At 55.3% G+C, this 19205-nt stretch overlaps 1 protein-coding gene and 2 pseudogenes across 2 annotated transcripts in view; 2 read left to right on the plus strand and 1 right to left on the minus strand.

Moving 5' to 3' along the window:
- Positions 1-9935, minus strand: part of IRF5 (interferon regulatory factor 5) — a 32292-nt gene extending 22357 nt beyond the window's left edge. The window contains exon 1 of the mRNA XM_077340419.1: positions 9804-9935. The gene's annotated coding sequence lies outside the window, so the exon portion shown is untranslated. The remainder of the gene's footprint in view (positions 1-9803) is intronic.
- Positions 9936-10391: 456 nt separating this feature from the next.
- LOC143838687 (splicing factor YJU2 pseudogene) lies at positions 10392-12073 on the plus strand (annotated as a pseudogene).
- Positions 12074-12891: 818 nt separating this feature from the next.
- Positions 12892-18183, plus strand: LOC143838686 (splicing factor YJU2 pseudogene; annotated as a pseudogene). The gene is made up of 2 exons (XR_013231444.1): positions 12892-14096; positions 15630-18183. The product of XR_013231444.1 is annotated as a splicing factor YJU2 pseudogene (transcript).
- Positions 18184-19205: the final 1022 nt, after the last annotated feature.

Raw genomic sequence — 19205 nt, forward strand, 5'->3', positions numbered from 1 at the left:
AAGAGCCCAGAGTCCAGGAGCTTTTGGGAGTCCCTGCTCACTTCCTCAGATCCAGCTAGAATGAGAGTCCCTCTGTCCTTATATCACAAAGTGGATGGATTTCCATTCTTAAGGGCTAAATGCGGAGCCTTCCAGGCAGAGAGAGCAAGAGGAGGGGCCACATTAGCGTGCCCGAAGCAGTAAAGAGCCACAGTCCCAGAACATCTTTCAGACTGACAAAATCTGTGGCAGGAGAGATTCTGCAAGTCATGGCTCACTTCTTCTTTGAAAGCTACGCAGAACCCCTTCCTCGCCCACACCTGAAAAACCTTTCCTTCCGGAATAATTACAGAGTGTGACACCGTCATTAAATTGTCTGGAACAACAGACATGGCGGCTGGACAAGCCCCACACGCTCCACCCCAGACACAACCTGGCTGGTCCACTGCAGATGACTCCCTGCAATTAGGTCCAGGGGATCCCCAGGCCCCACCTGGAGGCTGGCACCCCTAGCCAGGCGTGAGAAGAGCCAGTTTCTGGAGGATGAGGTCGAGGATGAGGCTACCAGCGTGGCCCTGGGTGCTTTCCCTCCCGAGCCAGCTGCAGGAACTGAGAGTCCTGCGTGAGAGTTAGCCGGGCTTGATTCTTGAGCAATTTCCGCACATCATTAAAAATAGCGTTACACCAGCTAAATGGCGTAGCGATAAATAGCGCCTTCCAGACCCTCCTTGCCTTTTTGCTGTCTCACTCTTGTCTGCTGCTTTTTCATGGCTGTGTGTCTCTGTGCATGACAGACAGGCAGACAGAGAACTGCCTAGGGATTTCATAAAAAGAGGGTTTTGGAGGTCACCAGAAAAAGGAAATAGAACGTGAGCCAGTGCTATGTTGCTGCAGCACAAATGGCCGATGTTATTTTGGGTGGACTAAAACAGGCGCACTTCCCTCCCAAGGCTTTCAGAGCAATAAGGCCTCTTTTGGAAAACTGAGTATGCTGAAAAGTTATCAAGGGCTCAGAGCTGGGCTGTGAGAAGGAGGGCAGGTCTAGGACAGAGGCAGATGTCATGTCCTGAGGGCCACATCCAGTCCGTGAGAGCTGACTGGCAACCTGGCAAACTGCTTAACAACTGGTCAGAAGACGTCAGCATGCTGGACTGCAGCCCTCGATAGTGGGCCGAAAACCACTAAATAGCTGGAGGGGTATTAAAGGCCAGCGAGCTAGAAAGAAAAAAGCAGCAGGATTCGAACCCAGAGTACCCTCAAGAGAAGAGCTGCTTTTCAGTACCCCTCTTTTCACTACCCAAAGGAGACTCAACACAGCTTCCAATCGCCTTCCCTTCCTCTCCCTACAATAGACACCCAGTTGAGGCAGGTGGGGCTGAGAGAGCTCTGAGAGAACTACGACTCCCCAAGGTCACCCAGCAGGTTTCACGTGGAAGAGCAGTGGGGAATCAAACCTGGTTCTCCAGCTCAGAGGCCGCTGCATTTAACTACTACACCAAGCTTGCTCTCAAAGAGGGGAGAGACTCAGGCATGGCCCTGAGGTCAAAGATTTTCCCACCCCCCTCCAAAGGAAGTAAACGCTCTGAAGAGAGAGCCTAAAACTCAGTGAACTGCTTAAAGGGAGACTGTTTAACCCACATCTAATTGAGAAAGAGGGGCGGCTGCAGGGATGCATTTCTAAAGCAAACGACTGGCTCTCCATTTGTTGGGAACAGGGGAGGCAGGAAACCCAGCTGAACTCAATCCAGCTTTAGATTCAAGTGGGTGCCATGTTGGTCTGAAGCAGCACGGCAAAACAAAATCAGAGTCCAGTGGCACCTTTAAGACCAATAAAGATTCATTCACGGTGGGAGCTTTCCACTTTGTTGGTCTTAAAGGGCTTAAGCGCTGGACTCTGATTTTGTTTTTTTTCAATCCAGCTTTGTGATGCTGCAGCATGAAAGGCCAATGCTATTCCGGCTGCCTTAGCAGACCAGACCGAGCTGCTTCTGCCATATTAAGCCAGGGGCCGGAATGACCTTCCCAAAATGACCTGCTTGCATTCCTGTCCTTCTCAGCGGCACAACTGGAAAGCCCAGCCTCTCAGGCTCCCTTCCCCTTCCGCACTGGAGTTTTACGTTTTTACAGCTGCCCTCAGGGCCTGATCCCTCGAAACCAGTTTGGCCAGCTTGACTTTGAGTTTGGAATCCCCCAAATACCTGGACTTTACGGCTTCCTGGAGTGCAGCGTCTTTTCGTTTCGGCCTCGGTGGAAGGAGGCTCCATGCAACGGCTGGACAACTAGTTCACTGCCTGTCTAATACTCGCAAAGGATTAGTTGTGTTGGTCTGAAGGAGCACAATAAAATCAGAGTCTAGTAGCACCTTTAAGACCAACAAAGATTTATTCAAGATTTATTCAAGGCACTCAAAAGCTCCCACCTTGAATAAATCTTTGTTGGTCTTAAAGGTGCTACTAGACTCTGATTTTATTGTCTAACACTTGCTTAGGAATTATTATTCCCTTAAAATCCCCCCCCCCCCCAAAATATGGCTTGCTGCATCATCCGGTCATGCATCCTTGGACCATTGATCATTTATACAGCACTTTTAATCCTATTAATCGGCAAATTACGTCACGGACTTTACTGTTATGAGAACCAGCATGGTTAGGACTAGGATCAGGGAGTCCTGGGTTCGAATCCCCAGTCTGCCACGGAAGCTGGCTGCGCGACCTTGGGCTAGTCACACTCTCTTAGCCTGATCTACCCCACAGGGCGATTGTGAGAGTTAAATGGAGGAAGAAGAGGGGGTACTTATATGCCGCTTTTCTCTACACGAAGGAGGCTCAATGTGGCTTCCAGTCGCCTTCCCTTTCCTCTCCCCACAACAGACACCCTGTGGGGTGGGTGAGGCTGAGAGAGCCCTGATATCACTGAAGAAGAAGAGTTGGTTCTGATATGCTGCTTTTCTCTACCCAAAGGAGTCTCAAAGAGGCTTCCAGTCGCCTTCCCTTTCCTCTCCCCACAACAGACACCCTGTGAGGGAGGAGAGGCTGAGGAAGCCCTGATATTACTGAAGAACAAGAGTTGGTTCTTTTATGCTGTTTTTCTCTACCCGAAGGAGGCTCAAAGCGGCTTACAGTCGCCTTCCCTTTCCTCTCCCCACAACAGACACCCTGTGAGGTGGGTGAGGCTGAGAGAGCCCTGAGATCACTGAAGAAGAAGAGTTGGTTCTGATATGCTGCTTTTCTCTACCCAAAGGAGTCTCAAAGAGGCTTCCAGTCGCCTTCCCTTTCCTCTCCCCACAACAGACACCCTGTGAGGTGGGTGAGGCTGAGAGAGCTGACAGAACTGCTCTGTGAAAACAGCTTTATCAGTGCTGTGGCAAGCCTAAGGTCACCCAGCTGACTGCATGTGGGGAAATCAAGAGGGTTTTGGAAGTCACCAGAGGAAAGAAATAGAACTAGATGAGTCCCTTCCTACTCTTATGATTCTATGAATCTAAATTCCATCTAAACATCCAGAAGAAGCGGATTTAAAGCGCGTTTAAAGCGGTTTCTCAGTGGAAAAAGCTTCCTCGGGAGGTGGTGGGTTCTCCATCTTTCGAGATTTTTAAGCAGAGGCTGGAGAGCCATCTGACGGAGAGGCTGATTCTGGGAAGGCTCAAGGGGGTGGCAGGTGACAGTGGATGAGCGAGAGGGTTGTGAGTGTCCTGCACAGTGCAGGGGGTTGGACTAGATGGCCCAGGAGGTCCCTTCCAACTCTGTGATTCTCTGATTCTCCTGAGAAGCAAGGGGGGAAGGATGCCAACTCAGGGACTTTGGCAGTGGAGCCTGAAGAAGGTAGCGTTTGAAGAGAAGCTCAGTCTGCCCCAGCAAAGCAGCCATTTTCTCCAGGGGAACTGACCCCTGCCATCTGGAGATCTCCAGCCTGTCCCTGGGGTTGGCAACCCTAGAAGGACCAGGGATTCTGGCTTGCAGAGAAGCATTCTTGCCCCCCAAGTAACCCCCGGGTCTGTGTCTGTGGGACCCAAAGTTTCCAGGAAGTCACAGGCTGCTTCTCTCGTGCACCTGTGCAGCCTTCTAGGGGAGGAAAGCACCCCAAGAAGGAGGACTCAGGAGAAATCCCCAGGGAGAGAGGAATCCTCCGCAGTCACAGGGTTCTCTTTCCTGACGCCTCGGAGAAGGACGATGCCTTCCGGGTAGGGCTCCAAGGGTTCGCCTTCTGCAATTATCACCTGTTGCTTCATGACCTTTTCTCCTGGTTTTTAAAAAACAGAATGCCCTCCCTGTTGACCTGTACGCAGTTGCCTTCGACCAGATCGGATCTTGGTCCCTCAAGGTCAGTAATTGTCGGCTCAGACTGGCAGCTGCTCACCAGTGTCCCAGGTCAAGGTCTTTCCCATCCCCTCTTGCCTGGTCCTTTTCACTGGAGATGCTGCTGGGGATTGAACCTGGGACCTTCTGCCTGCCCAGCAGAGGCTCTGCCCCTGAGCCAGGGTCTCAGGTCATGGTCTTTCCCATCCCCTCCTGCCTGGTCCTTTTAACTGGAGATGCTCCTGGGGATTGAACCTGGTACCTTCTTCCTGCCAAGCAGAGGCTCTGCCACTGAGCCAGGGTCTCAGGTCTTGGTCTTTCTCATCCCCTCCTGCCTGGTCCTTTTAGCTGGAGATGCCGGGGATTGAACCTGGGAATTTCTGCCTGCCAAGCAAAGGCTCTGCCACTCACCCAATCTCTCTCTCTCTGGGAAGCCTGCATAGGACACAAATGTGGTTCGAAATTTTTCATTCACAAAAACAAAGTCAGCCTCATCTTGGGAATTTGGGGCTTTAAAGACGAAGATGGCATGTCTTCCTTGCTATTTAATTTTCAATCCCAGAAGGAGGTCCAAAGCAACTCACAGTCGCCTTCCCTTCCTCTCCCCACAATAGATACCTTGTGCGGTAGGTGGGGCTGAGAGAGCTCAGAGAGAACTGTCACTGGCCCACCCAGGTGGTTCTCCAGATTACAGGCCGCCGCTCCTGGCTGGCTCTTGGGATGGCCTTCCCATGTTCTACACCCAAGTTCCCCATCCCCATGCCCCCCACCCCTCTCCTGGCGCCTGCCAAGTGTTTTTGGAAAGTGGGTGAGGCTTTTGCACAGCAAGCCTTCTGATTGGCCACTGGAGATTTGGGGTGGTTATGCAGATTTCAAAATCTGGTCGCAGCTTCTAACACAGCACAAGACTCTTGTGTGTGTGTTACTGAAGGTAAGCTGGGGCAGCAGCCATTTTGTGGCCAGCTCCGCCTCCAACGAAAGCCATTTTGTGGCTGCGTTCACCGCCCTGCGCCAGAATTCGAACGGGACTCCTGCAGACTGAGAAAGGCTGGAGATCCCTGTTCTACCATGAGCAAGGGAAGGATTTTTTCCACCTGCAAAGTATTGGAGGGGGGGGGGGTGACTCTCAGCAGCTTCCTGCAGCTTCCACTCTGAGAAAGTTTCTGTTCTGCTATTTGAAGGCACCCCTCCCTTCCAGGCCGCCCCAGGAGGGGCACTGCATGAAGTCGCTCCCTTCTGCTGCCTTCCTTCCTCTCTCGGCCACCGAGTCCGTTCTGGACTGGCCGTCTGCAAAACCATCCACAGACCGGAGGGCTCTCAAATATTTGGAGATTTGAGGGGGGGGGGCCAAGAGGGTTCGGTTTCAGTAGGGGAGGGAACTGCGCAAGGCTGTCCTCCTTCCAAAGCAGCCAATTTGCCCAGAGGAAGGGGAATAAACATTTTGAGTAAATACGTAAGGCAGTGATGTCGTCTGGGCGATCTCCAGGCTCCACCTGGAGGCTGGCAACCCAACTTTAAGTCCTTGCTAACCTAACAGAATCAAGAACGATCCAACTAAGTCCAGCTTCTGGGGAAACCCCCCGTACAGCACGAAGGCTCTTCTCTTGTATGTCGAGGTGCACTGCTCCGGAACATGGAGGTTCCGTTGAGCCGTCGACAAACCTCTAAGTGTCTAATGCAGGGGTAGTCAAACTGCGGCCCTCCAGATGTCCATGGACTACAATTCCCAGGAGCCCCCTGCCAGCGAATGCTGGCAGGGGGCTCCTGGGAATTGTAGTCCATGGACATCTGGAGGGCCGCAGTTTGACTACCGCTGGTCTAATGCCTTTCTAAAGCCTTCTAGGCCTGTGACCCTCGCCGTATCTTGGAGCAGGGGATCCCATAAGTGATTTATGTGCCGGGTTACGTGGGCTAATATCCAGCGCGCACGAAGGAACCACCCTGCCAAAGAATGGATCCAGCAAAACCGCAAACGAATCCTAAGGTTTGTCTTTCCAATATCTGAGAGATAAGATTCCCTCGAGCTTGCCTTTGCCTCCAGATTAAGACCAGATACGGCGGATCACGAATCCTGTAATTATTAACACAAATTGGCCACTTCAAAGGCAGCCGGCATTCGCGGGCGGAAGGGAAGAGCCAGGGGACTTGGGTCTGGACGAAACCACATGAGGAGCGCCCAGGAGATAAATCAGCCGGATTTGGAGGGGATGGGAACGACCAGCAGGGTAGGGGGTTGGCCAGTGCCTATCTCCAGGGGACCACCCAGCGGTTGGGAAATTCCGAAATTCCGGGAGATTTTAAAGGTGGGCAGCTTCGTGGGGGGAGGCCACGGAGTCTGCTCTCTGGAGCTATTTTCATTTATTTATTTATTTTTATTCATTAATTTTATGCATTTGACCAGCTCGCGACAGCTGACAACAACTATATATACAAATTAAAATTACAAGAAGCAACAACTGTAACAATACTAAAACCTCAAACGTAACCCCCCATCCCCTATACAATCCCCCCCGCCCCTGCCAGCCCCAAGTAGATGTTATATAATTAAATACCGTATTTGCCGGCGTATAAGATGACTGGGCGTATAAGACGACCCCCCAACATTTCCGCTCAAAATATAGAGTTTGTTACATTACATTACAGTACTATGGGCAGCTATGGGCAGCTAAGTCTATCCCAACTGAAGTGCACCCGGCGTATAGGACGACCCCCCCACTTGGAGACATTTTTTTCAGGGGGGAAAAGTAGTCTTATATGCCAGCAAATACTGTAATTGGACATCGGAGAATGTCGGAGGAGGGCCCCAGATCTTCCCTTCCCAGGGGGACATACCTCCACAGCCTGGAGTTCAGCGCAAAGTTCGGGAGATCTCCAGGCCCCTTCTGGAGGCTGGCAACCTTGCAACTGCCTAAAGCATTCCAGAGCCCCTTGGAAGTTGAAGACGGCGGAAAGCAAACCCCTCCAGTGGTCCCCTCCAGCGACAAAAGAGGATGTGACTTGAACTGTTCTAGCCTGATCCCTTTTTTCACTTCCACCATAACCACACGGCAGTCACAAAAAGCAGCCGGAGAAGCACAAGGGGAAGGAAATGACATCCCGGCAGGGCCACGTCTGGCCCTCTGGCCACTGAACAGTTCATGGGGGCGCTGACAGGTGAGTCAGGCCTCCAGCAAACCCGGCCAACCGCTCTAGGGCTGCACATGACTGCGAGGGGCAGAGAGAGAAGGGGGGCATGGCTGGCTCTCCGCCAGCTCTGACTTGGATGCCATCAGGGCCTGATGCAGTTCCTGGGCAGATCTATTTGCTCACCTATCAGCAGAACACCTGAAACTCAGGCCCAGGTAGAGCAAGTGCCATCCAACCCCAGCCCCTATGCACCTCACAAGCTAACAAATGCCTGTGGAAATGAGAAGATTTTCAGCTGGCTCTTCCTACTCAAAAGAGCTGGCACTAGGAGGGCACCACATTCCATGGCTGAGGAGCCACCCCCAAACAGGCTCCGCTGATCCTTCTGGCTGGATCTTCTAATAGGGCCTCTGTCTCACATCTGGGCAGGTTTGCAGGGGGAGCTCTCCTGCCGTGTACCTTGTACTGTCTTATGGGTTCATTTTTAATCTTCCAATCTACCTGCAATCTAGGTAAGAAAGGCAGACTATAAGGGAAGCAAATCAAGTGAAATGAAATGCAGTTCGTTCGTTTGATCCAGCGGGATGGTTTTTAAGGAAGAAGAGCCCTGCTGGGTCAGACCAAGGAGGGTCCATCTAGTCATAGCATCATAGAATCACAGAGTTGGAAGGGACCTCCTGGGTCATCTTGGCCAACCCCCTGCACCATGCAGAACACTCACAGCCCTATCACTCACCTACCGTAACCTGCCAACCCTTTGAATCTTGAGACTAGCATCTCACACAATGGACAACCAGTTCCTCTGCAGGACCAGCCACAGGACAGAGAGGCCGAGGCCTTCCCCTGAGAAGACCCTCAGAAGAGCCCTGCTGGGTCAGGCCAGGGAGGGTCCCTCCAGTCCAGCCTCCCGTCTCACCCAGGGGCCAGCCAGTTCCTCTGCAGGGCCAGCCACAGGGCAGAGAGGCCGAGGCCTTCCCCTGAGAAGACCCTCAGAAGAGCCCTGCTGGGTCAGGCCAGGGAGGGTCCCTCCAGTCCAGCCTCCCGTCTCACCCAGGGGCCAGCCAGTTCCTCTGCAGGGCCAGCCACAGGGCAGGGAGGCCGAGGCCTTCCCCTGAGAAGACCCTCAGAAGAGCCCTGCTGGGTCAGGCCAGGGAGGGTCCCTCCAGTCCAACCTCCCGTCTCACCCAGGGGCCAGCCAGTTCCTCTGCAGGGCCAGCCACAGGGCAGAGAGGCCGAGGCCTTCCCCTGAGAAGACCCTCAGAAGAGCCCTGCTGGGTCAGGCCAGGGAGGGTCCCTCCAGTCCAGCCTCCCGTCTCACCCAGGGGCCAGCCAGTTCCTCTGGAGGGCCAGCCACAGGGCAGGGGCTGAGGCCTTCCTCTGAGAAGACCCTCAGAAGAGCCCTGCTGGGTCAGACCATGGAGGGTCCCTCCAGTCCAGCCTCTCATGTCACCCAGGGGCCAACCGGTCCCTCTGCAGGGCCACCAGAAAGCACAGAGGCCGAGGCCTTCCCCTTTTGCTGCCTCTGCCTGCCTCCCTTCAGTTTGCCTTGGTCCCCACAGCTGGTAGCCGCAGATCGACCAGTCCTCCATGGCTCCCTCTTACCCTCTTGGGAAGCTTGAGGCCATCCCTCCATCCTCCGGCCGCCAACTCTCCCTTCCCACCACTTATTTTGTCAAGCATTATTCCCTTTTGTGCCTTCTAAGTCTGCTTTCTTGGACGCCCATGAGCTCTCATCTTTGGGGGAAAGAAGACCAGTGTCCCTGTGCCCCATCGGATCTCCCCCAACCCTGCCCCGCAGCCCCGTCCGCTCTTTCCAAGAAGGGGAAAGTGCCGGCTCTTCCGCCTGTCCTCCCGGGGAAGGGGCTCCAACACCCCCCTCTCCTCCCCCCCCCCCCCCGGTCGTCCTCTGTCCAGCTCTGCAGAGTCCTACTGGGAAGGGGTCGGGGTCTCGCCAGCCCCTTCCCTCCAGCGCCAGCTGCTCAGGGTGGGCAGAGCCGCCCTCCATCCCTCGAGGGGCGGCAGAGGGCAGGGGTCCGGCGGGAGCAAAAGACCCCCTGCACGATGCCCAGCAGGGAAACACGGAGCCGGGGCCCGTCGGGGCCCTCACCCGATGCCAACCTCCCGGGGCCGCCCAGTGAAAAGGGGGAGGATGTGGGCAGGAGCGGAGGGGTCGCGCAAAAGGGAGGCGGGGGGGGGGCACAGACCTGTCAAGAGCCCCGATCCTTAAATCAGGGGGGGGAGGGGTTAGAGGGAAGCCCCGAGAGAGCTGCTGCTCCTGGGTGGGTGGGTGGGTGGGATGGAAGTTAACCAACGCCCCTCCCGCCCTGGCCCCTCCACCAGCCGAGGCGCCCGCCAGCCACCCACCCCCCCGGCTCCCCCCCCCCGGCTCCCCCGCTGACCCACCTGGCTGCCCGTCGCGGGCGCCGCCGCTGGCTCCGGGCTGGGCGTCCGAGTGAAGCTTCCGCGGGGAGGAGCCGGCCCGCCCTCCACGGGCTGCAGCGGGCGGGTGGGCGGGGTGGGCGTGCCGCCGCCTCCCTTCCGGGCTGGTGGGCGAGGAGCCTCCGGGGCCGCCCCCAGGACGCCCCCCCCGGCCGCCCCCCCAGCCTCCCCGGGGGGAAAGGGGGGCGCTGCCCCCAAAGCCCGCCTTCCCCGCCCGCCCTCCCGGGATCCCCCCGCCGGGAGGTGGCAACGCGGCCTGGGCCTCCGGGAGCCGGCGTGGGGGGCGTGGGGGAAGAGCGGGGGGCCATTCTGGCTGGCTTCGCCTCCCGCCCCTAATTTCCCCCTCCGGAACCTTCCTTCCCTCGGGTCCTGTTGCCCCGTCGGACCCCTTTCAGGGGCGGACGCACGCACGCCCCGGACAGGGACAGGCGGCGGAAGGAGCCAATAGGCGCGCAGCTCTCTCCCGCGGTAGCCAATAGCAGCGGAGAGGCGGAGAGCGCGGGAATCCCGGAAGCGCCGAGCGTCTCTTCATTCCTTTGGCGAGGGGGCGGGATGTCGGAGAGGAAAGCGCCGAATAAATTCTTCTCGCCGGACTTCGGTCCCTCGACGGCGGCGGCGGCGGCGGCCAAGCTGAAGCTGCCCCAGGGCCGGCTGGAGGTGGTGCGGCTGAGGGCGCCCTTTCGCCTGCGGTGCGCGGCGTGCGGCGAGGCCGTCCCCAAAGGCGGGAAGTCTTTGGGAAGGAGTCGGTCCGGAATGAAGCCTGCCTGGGGCTCGCCCTCTTCCGCTTCTACGTCCGGTGCCCCCGCTGCCTTGCGGAGATCACCTTCGGGACGGGCCCCGGGAACAGGGACTACGCTCTGGAGCGCGGGGCCTCCCAGCGGAGAAGCCGCTGCAGAAGGAAGGAGGAGAGGAAGAGCTCAGCAGCCCCATGAAGGGGCTGGAGGACAGAAGCGAGGCCTCCGAGCGGGAGATGGAGCTTCTGGGGAACCTGCAGGAGCTGAACCGGCGCCAGGCCCACGTGGACTTTGAATCCATGCTGCAGCAGGAAGAGCAGAAGCGGCTGGCCGTGGAGGAGGAGAAGGAGGACCAGCGGGAGATGAGAGCTATGTTGGACCAAGCCCAGGCCCGGCGGCGGCTGGAAGACTCAAATTCTGACAGAGATCCCGCTCGAGCCCCTGCAAAGGCATTCCCGAAAGCAGAAGCTACGGACATCTGGCAAGAGAAGTCTGGGCCTCAGGCCAAAAAGCTGAAGGGGGAATGCTGGGAGAGGAGCATCAGCCAGCTGTCCAGCAAGGCTGGGCTCTCAGGTGGCGGCTAAGAGGAAGGTGGATTACAGCCCCGTCAACGGAGCCTCGGCTCAGAACAGGCCAGGAGGCTCAGGTGCCGGGAGTCAGCACAGAGGCCAGCCGTGCTGCACAGTCTTCAGGGTCAAGAACATCGGGCTCCTTTTCATTAAGTCTGCTGGGAGCCTACTTGGACAGTGAGGACAGTCAGAGCGATTGACTATCCCTGGATCGGAGGCAGAGGGGCACTTGGTGGTAGAATTCTCGCCTGCCACGTGGGAGGCCCAGGGCTGTCAGTTGGTGCCCATGTGCGGCTTGCCTAGTTTGGGGGGCGGACTGGTAGCCGCAGATCGACCAGTCCTCCATGGCTCCCTCTTACCCTCTTGGGAAGCTTGAGGCCATCCCTCCATCCTCCGGCCGCCAACTCTCCCTTCCCACCACTTATTTTGTCAAGCATTATTCCCTTTTGTGCCTTCTAAGTCTGCTTTCTTGGACGCCCATGAGCTCTCATCTTTGGGGGAAAGAAGACCAGTGTCCCTGTGCCCCATCGGATCTCCCCCAACCCTGCCCCGCAGCCCCGTCCGCTCTTTCCAAGAAGGGGAAAGTGCCGGCTCTGCCGCCTGTCCTCCCGGGGAAGGGGCTCCAACACCCCCCTCTCCTCCCCCCCCCCCCCGGTCGTCCTCTGTCCAGCTCTGCAGAGTCCTACTGGGAAGGGGTCGGGGTCTCGCCAGCCCCTTCCCTCCAGCGCCAGCTGCTCAGGGTGGGCAGAGCCGCCCTCCATCCCTCGAGGGGCGGCAGAGGGCAGGGGTCCGGCGGGAGCAAAAGACCCCCTGCACGATGCCCAGCAGGGAAACACGGAGCCGGGGCCCGTCGGGGCCCTCACCCGATGCCAACCTCCCGGGGCCGCCCAGTGAAAAGGGGGAGGATGTGGGCAGGAGCGGAGGGGTCGCGCAAAAGGGAGGCGGGGGGGGGGGCACAGACCTGTCAAGAGCCCCGATCCTTAAATCAGGGGGGGGAGGGGTTAGAGGGAAGCCCCGAGAGAGCTGCTGCTCCTGGGTGGGTGGGTGGGTGGGATGGAAGTTAACCAACGCCCCTCCCGCCCTGGCCCCTCCACCAGCCGAGGCGCCCGCCAGCCACCCACCCCCCCGGCTCCCCCCCCCCCGGCTCCCCCGCTGACCCACCTGGCTGCCCGTCGCGGGCGCCGCCGCTGGCTCCGGGCTGGGCGTCCGAGTGAAGCTTCCGCGGGGAGGAGCCGGCCCGCCCTCCACGGGCTGCAGCGGGCGGGTGGGCGGGGTGGGCGTGCCGCCGCCTCCCTTCCGGGCTGGTGGGCGAGGAGCCTCCGGGGCCGCCCCCAGGACGCCCCCCCCGGCCGCCCCCCCAGCCTCCCCGGGGGGAAAGGGGGGCGCTGCCCCCAAAGCCCGCCTTCCCCGCCCGCCCTCCCGGGATCCCCCCGCCGGGAGGTGGCAACGCGGCCTGGGCCTCCGGGAGCCGGCGTGGGGGGCGTGGGGGAAGAGCGGGGGGCCATTCTGGCTGGCTTCGCCTCCCGCCCCTAATTTCCCCCTCCGGAACCTTCCTTCCCTCGGGTCCTGTTGCCCCGTCGGACCCCTTTCAGGGGCGGACGCACGCACGCCCCGGACAGGGACAGGCGGCGGAAGGAGCCAATAGGCGCGCAGCTCTCTCCCGCGGTAGCCAATAGCAGCGGAGAGGCGGAGAGCGCGGGAATCCCGGAAGCGCCGAGCGTCTCTTCATTCCTTTGGCGAGGGGGCGGGATGTCGGAGAGGAAAGCGCCGAATAAATTCTTCTCGCCGGACTTCGGTCCCTCGACGGCGGCGGCGGCGGCGGCCAAGCTGAAGCTGCCCCAGGGCCGGCTGGAGGTGGTGCGGCTGAGGGCGCCCTTTCGCCTGCGGTGCGCGGCGTGCGGCGAGGCCGTCCCCAAAGGCGGGAAGTCTTTGGGAAGGAGTCGGTCCGGAATGAAGCCTGCCTGGGGCTCGCCCTCTTCCGCTTCTACGTCCGGTGCCCCCGCTGCCTTGCGGAGATCACCTTCGGGACGGGCCCCGGGAACAGGGACTACGCTCTGGAGCGCGGGGCCTCCCAGCGGAGAAGCCGCTGCAGAAGGAAGGAGGAGAGGAAGAGCTCAGCAGCCCCATGAAGGGGCTGGAGGACAGAAGCGAGGCCTCCGAGCGGGAGATGGAGCTTCTGGGGAACCTGCAGGAGCTGAACCGGCGCCAGGCCCACGTGGACTTTGAATCCATGCTGCAGCAGGAAGAGCAGAAGCGGCTGGCCGTGGAGGAGGAGAAGGAGGACCAGCGGGAGATGAGAGCTATGTTGGACCAAGCCCAGGCCCGGCGGCGGCTGGAAGACTCAAATTCTGACAGAGATCCCGCTCGAGCCCCTGCAAAGGCATTCCCGAAAGCAGAAGCTACGGACATCTGGCAAGAGAAGTCTGGGCCTCAGGCCAAAAAGCTGAAGGGGGAATGCTGGGAGAGGAGCATCAGCCAGCTGTCCAGCAAGGCTGGGCTCTCAGGTGGCGGCTAAGAGGAAGGTGGATTACAGCCCCGTCAACGGAGCCTCGGCTCAGAACAGGCCAGGAGGCTCAGGTGCCGGGAGTCAGCACAGAGGCCAGCCGTGCTGCACAGTCTTCAGGGTCAAGAACATCGGGCTCCTTTTCATTAAGTCTGCTGGGAGCCTACTTGGACAGTGAGGACAGTCAGAGCGATTGACTATCCCTGGATCGGAGGCAGAGGGGCACTTGGTGGTAGAATTCTCGCCTGCCACGTGGGAGGCCCAGGGCTGTCAGTTGGTGCCCATGTGCGGCTTGCCTAGTTTGGGGGGCGGACTTCTCTCCCACACAAAGGTGACAGTGCCCTTCTTGGAAAGTCTAGGCCTGCCCATGCGCCTAGACATCGTTTTGACTGCAGTTGTGGTTCTGGGCTCTGGAACAGCTCCTCCCTCACACGAAGGCACTGCCGTCCCGGTGGGTGAAACCTTTTTCCTCTTCTCTCTCTCCAGGAGTAAAGTCGTGGGGGGTACAATAATATATATAATAAAATAATATATTTTTTAAATTATAGTTTTGTAAAGAGTACCAGGCTGTTTTGGAAAAGCAGGCCCAGAAACTAATTCTTGTTCTTGACTGTATTTTGAAATGTTACCAAGGCTGATATGATCTATTCTCAAGGCCAGAGACAATTGTTTATGTTACCAGAGGATTGAGAAAGAATGGGAAATGGCCTTTTGTAACCTTTTTCCGGTGACTTAGCATAATGGCAATGGGGTTGTCCTGTGGGATGTGCAAGGGGGTGGAGACCAGTCCAGATAGCTGGAATCTCTGAAATTTACCAACAGGATCCACTTTTGAGAACTTCCAGCAGAGAGCTCCTAACCCCTTAACGATATCTTAATTCTGTCCTGCTCCAGACGGCTTCTTCAGCAAAAAGTTTCTTATTTCCCATGCCTTGTACTGCAAAAGGAGAACTAGTTTAAAGTGCAGAAGCACTTTGGAGTATAACACGATTTTGGGGGCGTAAGCTCTTGAGGGTCAAAGCTCCCGTTGTCTGATTCCTTTATCTTTTATCTCACAAAGGGAGCTTTGAATCTTGAAAGCTTATAACCACCTCCCCAAAGAGATTTATTTTTTTTTAAGCGGGCATCACGGTCCCTTTAAACCACTGCGAAAGGGTGCCTAGCTTGATTGACAGGCGGAAGAGAGTTGTGTGTAAAGCTCTCTTCCTTCATTTCAAGCAGCATTTGTGGAGTGTAAAGAGTGCGAGAAGGTGGCAGAGGAAAGTGAGAGAGCCAGAAGGTGAGGAATGGCCGGAGGCGCAATAATTTTGAGCGCTACGCCACGTCGCTGGCGTAACGCTGTTTTTTTCAGTGTGCGGAACTGCCCCAAGACTTGTCGGGCAGCTGCCTGTGTCTCCTTCCCTGTTGAACTGTCGCCAAGGGCTTTTTGGACGCCTGTGCAAGGGATCTTATCCTTTTGATCCAGTCAGGAACCTTCGCTGTGAACCAAGTTTGCACAGTTTAGCTGTGTAACCATGGTTTAGCTGGGACGGTTCACCATTAACATTATCTCTGCTGGAGCATCCACACCAACAAATTAGCTTGTAGTTGTGGATAATAAACAGAGAACCTCAATTTAGCAGGTGAGTAAACACAACATTTTTTCCAGGTGCAAAACAGTGCTGTGCATGGATTCATGCAATAAGTTGTTTGGCCACAAGAGGGCAGCCTCTTGTTGCGTTTATGCAGGGGTGGCGGAATGGTGGCTCTCCAGGTGTCCATGGACTACAATGATCATGAGCCCCTGCCAGCATGCTGGCAGGGGCTCATGGTCATTGTAGTCCATGGACACCTGGAGAGCCAGTTTGGCCACCCCTGCTTCATAGCAATTTATGCTGGACAGTCCTTGTCCCACAGTGTTGCTGGTGCTGGACCCATCAGAGCTACCTCAGAAGCAGTCTGGGCTGGGCAAACCCCTCCTTCTCCGTTTTGTGCTTTTCCCCAGGGATGAATAGGAAATGGTGATTCATATGAGAGCAACACATCCAAATTCTGAGCTGGCTGAGACCAAGGCTGAATGAGATCTTGGGAGTAAAGCAGAGACCTGGATGAAAAGGTCAGTCCAGTGCGTGACAGCAGGGTGGGGTGGCGGGAAGCAATTCCATCTTTTCCTCCCACTTCCATTAAACTGGAGCACCCAATGACGTAGTTGGGAAAGGGGGCATGATTTCCATTTTCAGGGATGTGTGGCCAATGTAGTCTGGTAGTCTCAGTCCCTGCCTTTCCCCCCCAGTAACTGTGGCTGGCATTGTCAGAACATGGCATGATGCGAATCTTTCCATGCCGAAGTGTGGAGTGTGGGAACAGTTGCAGGGCATTTTATTTACCCACTTACTCTTTCACTGTGTGTGTAACACATCAGTTTCCTGTCTTATCTGGGAGTCTCCCACAGGATGAACTAGAAGTAGGAAACACTTTTCCTGTGTCTTGGTATAGTTCATTAGAAAGTCCATTAGCAAAGGTAGTCAACCTGTGGTCCTCCAGATGTTAATGGACTACAATTCCCATGATAGGCTGCCAGCAAACTCTGGCATGGGCTCATGGGAATTGTAATCCATGAACATCTGGAGGACCACAGGTTGACTACCCCTGCATTAGGAAGCACTGTTCCTGTATCTGAGTAGAGTTCATTAAAGGTAAAGGTAAAGGTATCCCCTGTGCAAGCACCGAGTCATGTCTGACCCTTGGGGTGACGCCCTCTAGCGTTTTCATGGCAGACTCAATACGGGGTGGTTTGCCAGTGCCTTCCCCAGTCATGACCGTTTACCCCCCCAGCAGCAAGCTGGGTACTCATTTTACCGACCTCGGAAGGATGGAAGGCTGAGTCAACCTTGAGCCGGCTGCTGGGATCGAACTCCCAACCTCATGAGCAAAGCTTTCAGGCGGCTGCCTTACCACTCTGCGCCACAAGAGGCTCTATCAGAGTTCATTAGAAAGTAAATTAGAAAGGATTTTTCTGTGTCTTATTAGAAAGTCAATTAGAAAGTGTTTTTTCCCCCCTGTAGCACATTAAAATCTAACGAAATGTGCGGCAGGGTAGGAGCTTTTGTGAGTCACTGCTGCCTGAAGAAGTGACTTAAGGAAGCTTGTACCCTGCCACAAGTTAAGTCCTTAAGGAGCTACTGGATTCTTGCTCTTTTCTATTAGAACCAACCAGAAATCTAAAGAATTGTTAACACGGTAGATTAAATGAACAAACATTCCATAGTAGGAAGTTTAGAAAGGATCAGGTCTACATAAGGAAGCTGGCCAATAGGTAACCAAAACAAACCACAACCCATGTCATACTTTTTATTAGCAACAGCTACAAGAACACAAAACAGTGCACAGGGTTTTGAGCTGAGGGAGTCAGTGATTCAGTGGAAGAGCCTCTGTTTGGCATCAAGATGGTCCCAAGTTCAATCTCTGGCATCATAGTTAAAGGGAGCAGGCAGCAGGCAATGTGAAAGGCCAACAAACTGGGGAGATGTGTCGATTTTCCCCTTCTTCTGCATGCTGTGATCCACACTTGGTTCACTTCAGTATTTGCTGAAAGTAAATAAAGAACAAATCTTGCCAGGGTTCTGGTGGCACCTGATAGGGATGCCAGTCCCCAGGTGGGGCCTGGGGATCTCCTTGAATTAGAGCTCATCTCCAGAGTAAAGAGGATCCGTTCCCCGGGAGAAAACTGCTGTTGTGCAGGACAGACTCCCTTGCATTCTACTCTCCTTGATCCAAATCCTACCAACTCCTGGCTCTACCCCCAAAGTTTCCAGGTATTTCCCAACCCAGAGCTGGTAACCCAATCTCCAGATAACCGGGCTAATTTCCTCTTAAGAAAATTTGGAGGATAGAATCTATGGCTTCATGCCCAGCTGAAGTCCCTTCCCGCCCAAAGCCCACCCTCCCTGGGCTTCATCACAGAAATCTCCAAGTATTTCAGTTTCCCAATGCAGAGTCTCAGTCAAAGGAATGGGGTGGGAGGGCTTGCCACCAGGTTTAAATAGCCCCCTTCTCTTAGCTGCTACCTGTCGTCCCATCTGCTCTTCCACTCTCTTGCTTTCAACTGCTCTAACTCTGCAAACAGACCATATCCTTGAGAACTGCCTTTAGAACATTTTTGTTGGAGTATCCGGCAATTAATAAATTGATTTCCGTGAATTATTGGAACCACTCGTTTATGTTTCACGTTTTGTAGCTGACTTTTCATTTGCAGAAGCTGGCCTGCGGGTTTGTCGGTCCGTGTGGGAAACAATGGAGCAATTCTGGACTGAAATAAGGAGAGCAAATGAGTTCTGGTGCCAAGAACCCTGAGGGCGCTTACACACAGGTTGTTCACTGGGCTTGGCTGCTGTTGGGAAGGGGGGTGATGTTTTTACCTAAGAGTGAAGGGAGAGCCATGGCTGAGTGGCAGAGGACCTGCTTGGCATGCAGAAAGTCAGCATATTTATAAATATGTCTGTGGAAGAGTGTTTGCACTCGAAAGCTCACGCCCTGAATAAATCTTTGTTGGTCTTAAAGGTGCTACTGGACTCTGATATTATTGTGCTACTTCAGACCAACCCCTTTGAATCTATATTTATAAATGACTTGGATGAAGGAATAGAGGGATACATTAAACTTGCAGATGACACTGAACTGGGGGTGGTAGTGTAGCAAACACAACAGAAGACAGAATCAGGATACAGGGTGATCTTGACAGGCTGAAAACAGGGCTAAGATGAATAAAATAAATTTCAATAGTGAAAAATGTAAAATTCTTCATTTAGTGGGTCTTAGAAGACCAGACATTGAACAGGAGTCAGCAGTGTGACTCGGTGGCTAAAAAAGCAAATGGGATTTTGGGCTGTATTAAAAGAAGTATCGTATCCAGATCACGTGAGGTGATATTACTGATTTACTTTGCTCTGGTTCGGCCTCACTTGGGAGTCCTGTGTTCATTTTTGGGCACCCCAGTTGAAGAGGGATGTAGACAAACTGAAGCGTGTCCAGAGGAGGGCAACAAAGATGGTGAGGGGTTTGAAGACCAAGACGTATGAAGAAAGGTTGGGGGAGCTTGGTCTGTTTAGCCTGGAGAGGAGACGACTGAGAGGGGATCTGATAACCATCTTCAAGTATTTAAAAGGCTGCCATATGGAGGATGGAGCAGAATTGTTTTCTGTTGCCCCAGAGGGTCGGACCAGACCCAATGGGTTGACATTTTGCAGAGGGTTGTACTAGATGACCCTGGAGGTCCCTTGCAACTCTATGATTCTAAGTCCAAGGTGCAATCCCTGGCATCTCCCGCTGGAAGGACCAGACAATAGGTGAGGTGAAAGACCTCTGCCTGAGATCCTGGAGAGCTGCTAAATGCCTGTGTAGATAATACTTACCTTGAAGAACCAATAGCCAGACTCAGTATAAGGCAGCTTCGTGTGAGTAGCCTATTGCTTCTCTCCCATGTTTTCTGGTCTTTTGGGACCTGCTTTGCTGCAACATTTTGAGAAAGATCATAGTAAAGTGGACACTTCAAGGCAGCCATTTTCTCCAGGGGAGAAGGCCA

Source organism: Paroedura picta, chromosome 5 (genome assembly GCF_049243985.1).
Source record: "Paroedura picta isolate Pp20150507F chromosome 5, Ppicta_v3.0, whole genome shotgun sequence".
Lineage (NCBI taxonomy): Eukaryota > Metazoa > Chordata > Lepidosauria > Squamata > Gekkonidae > Paroedura > Paroedura picta.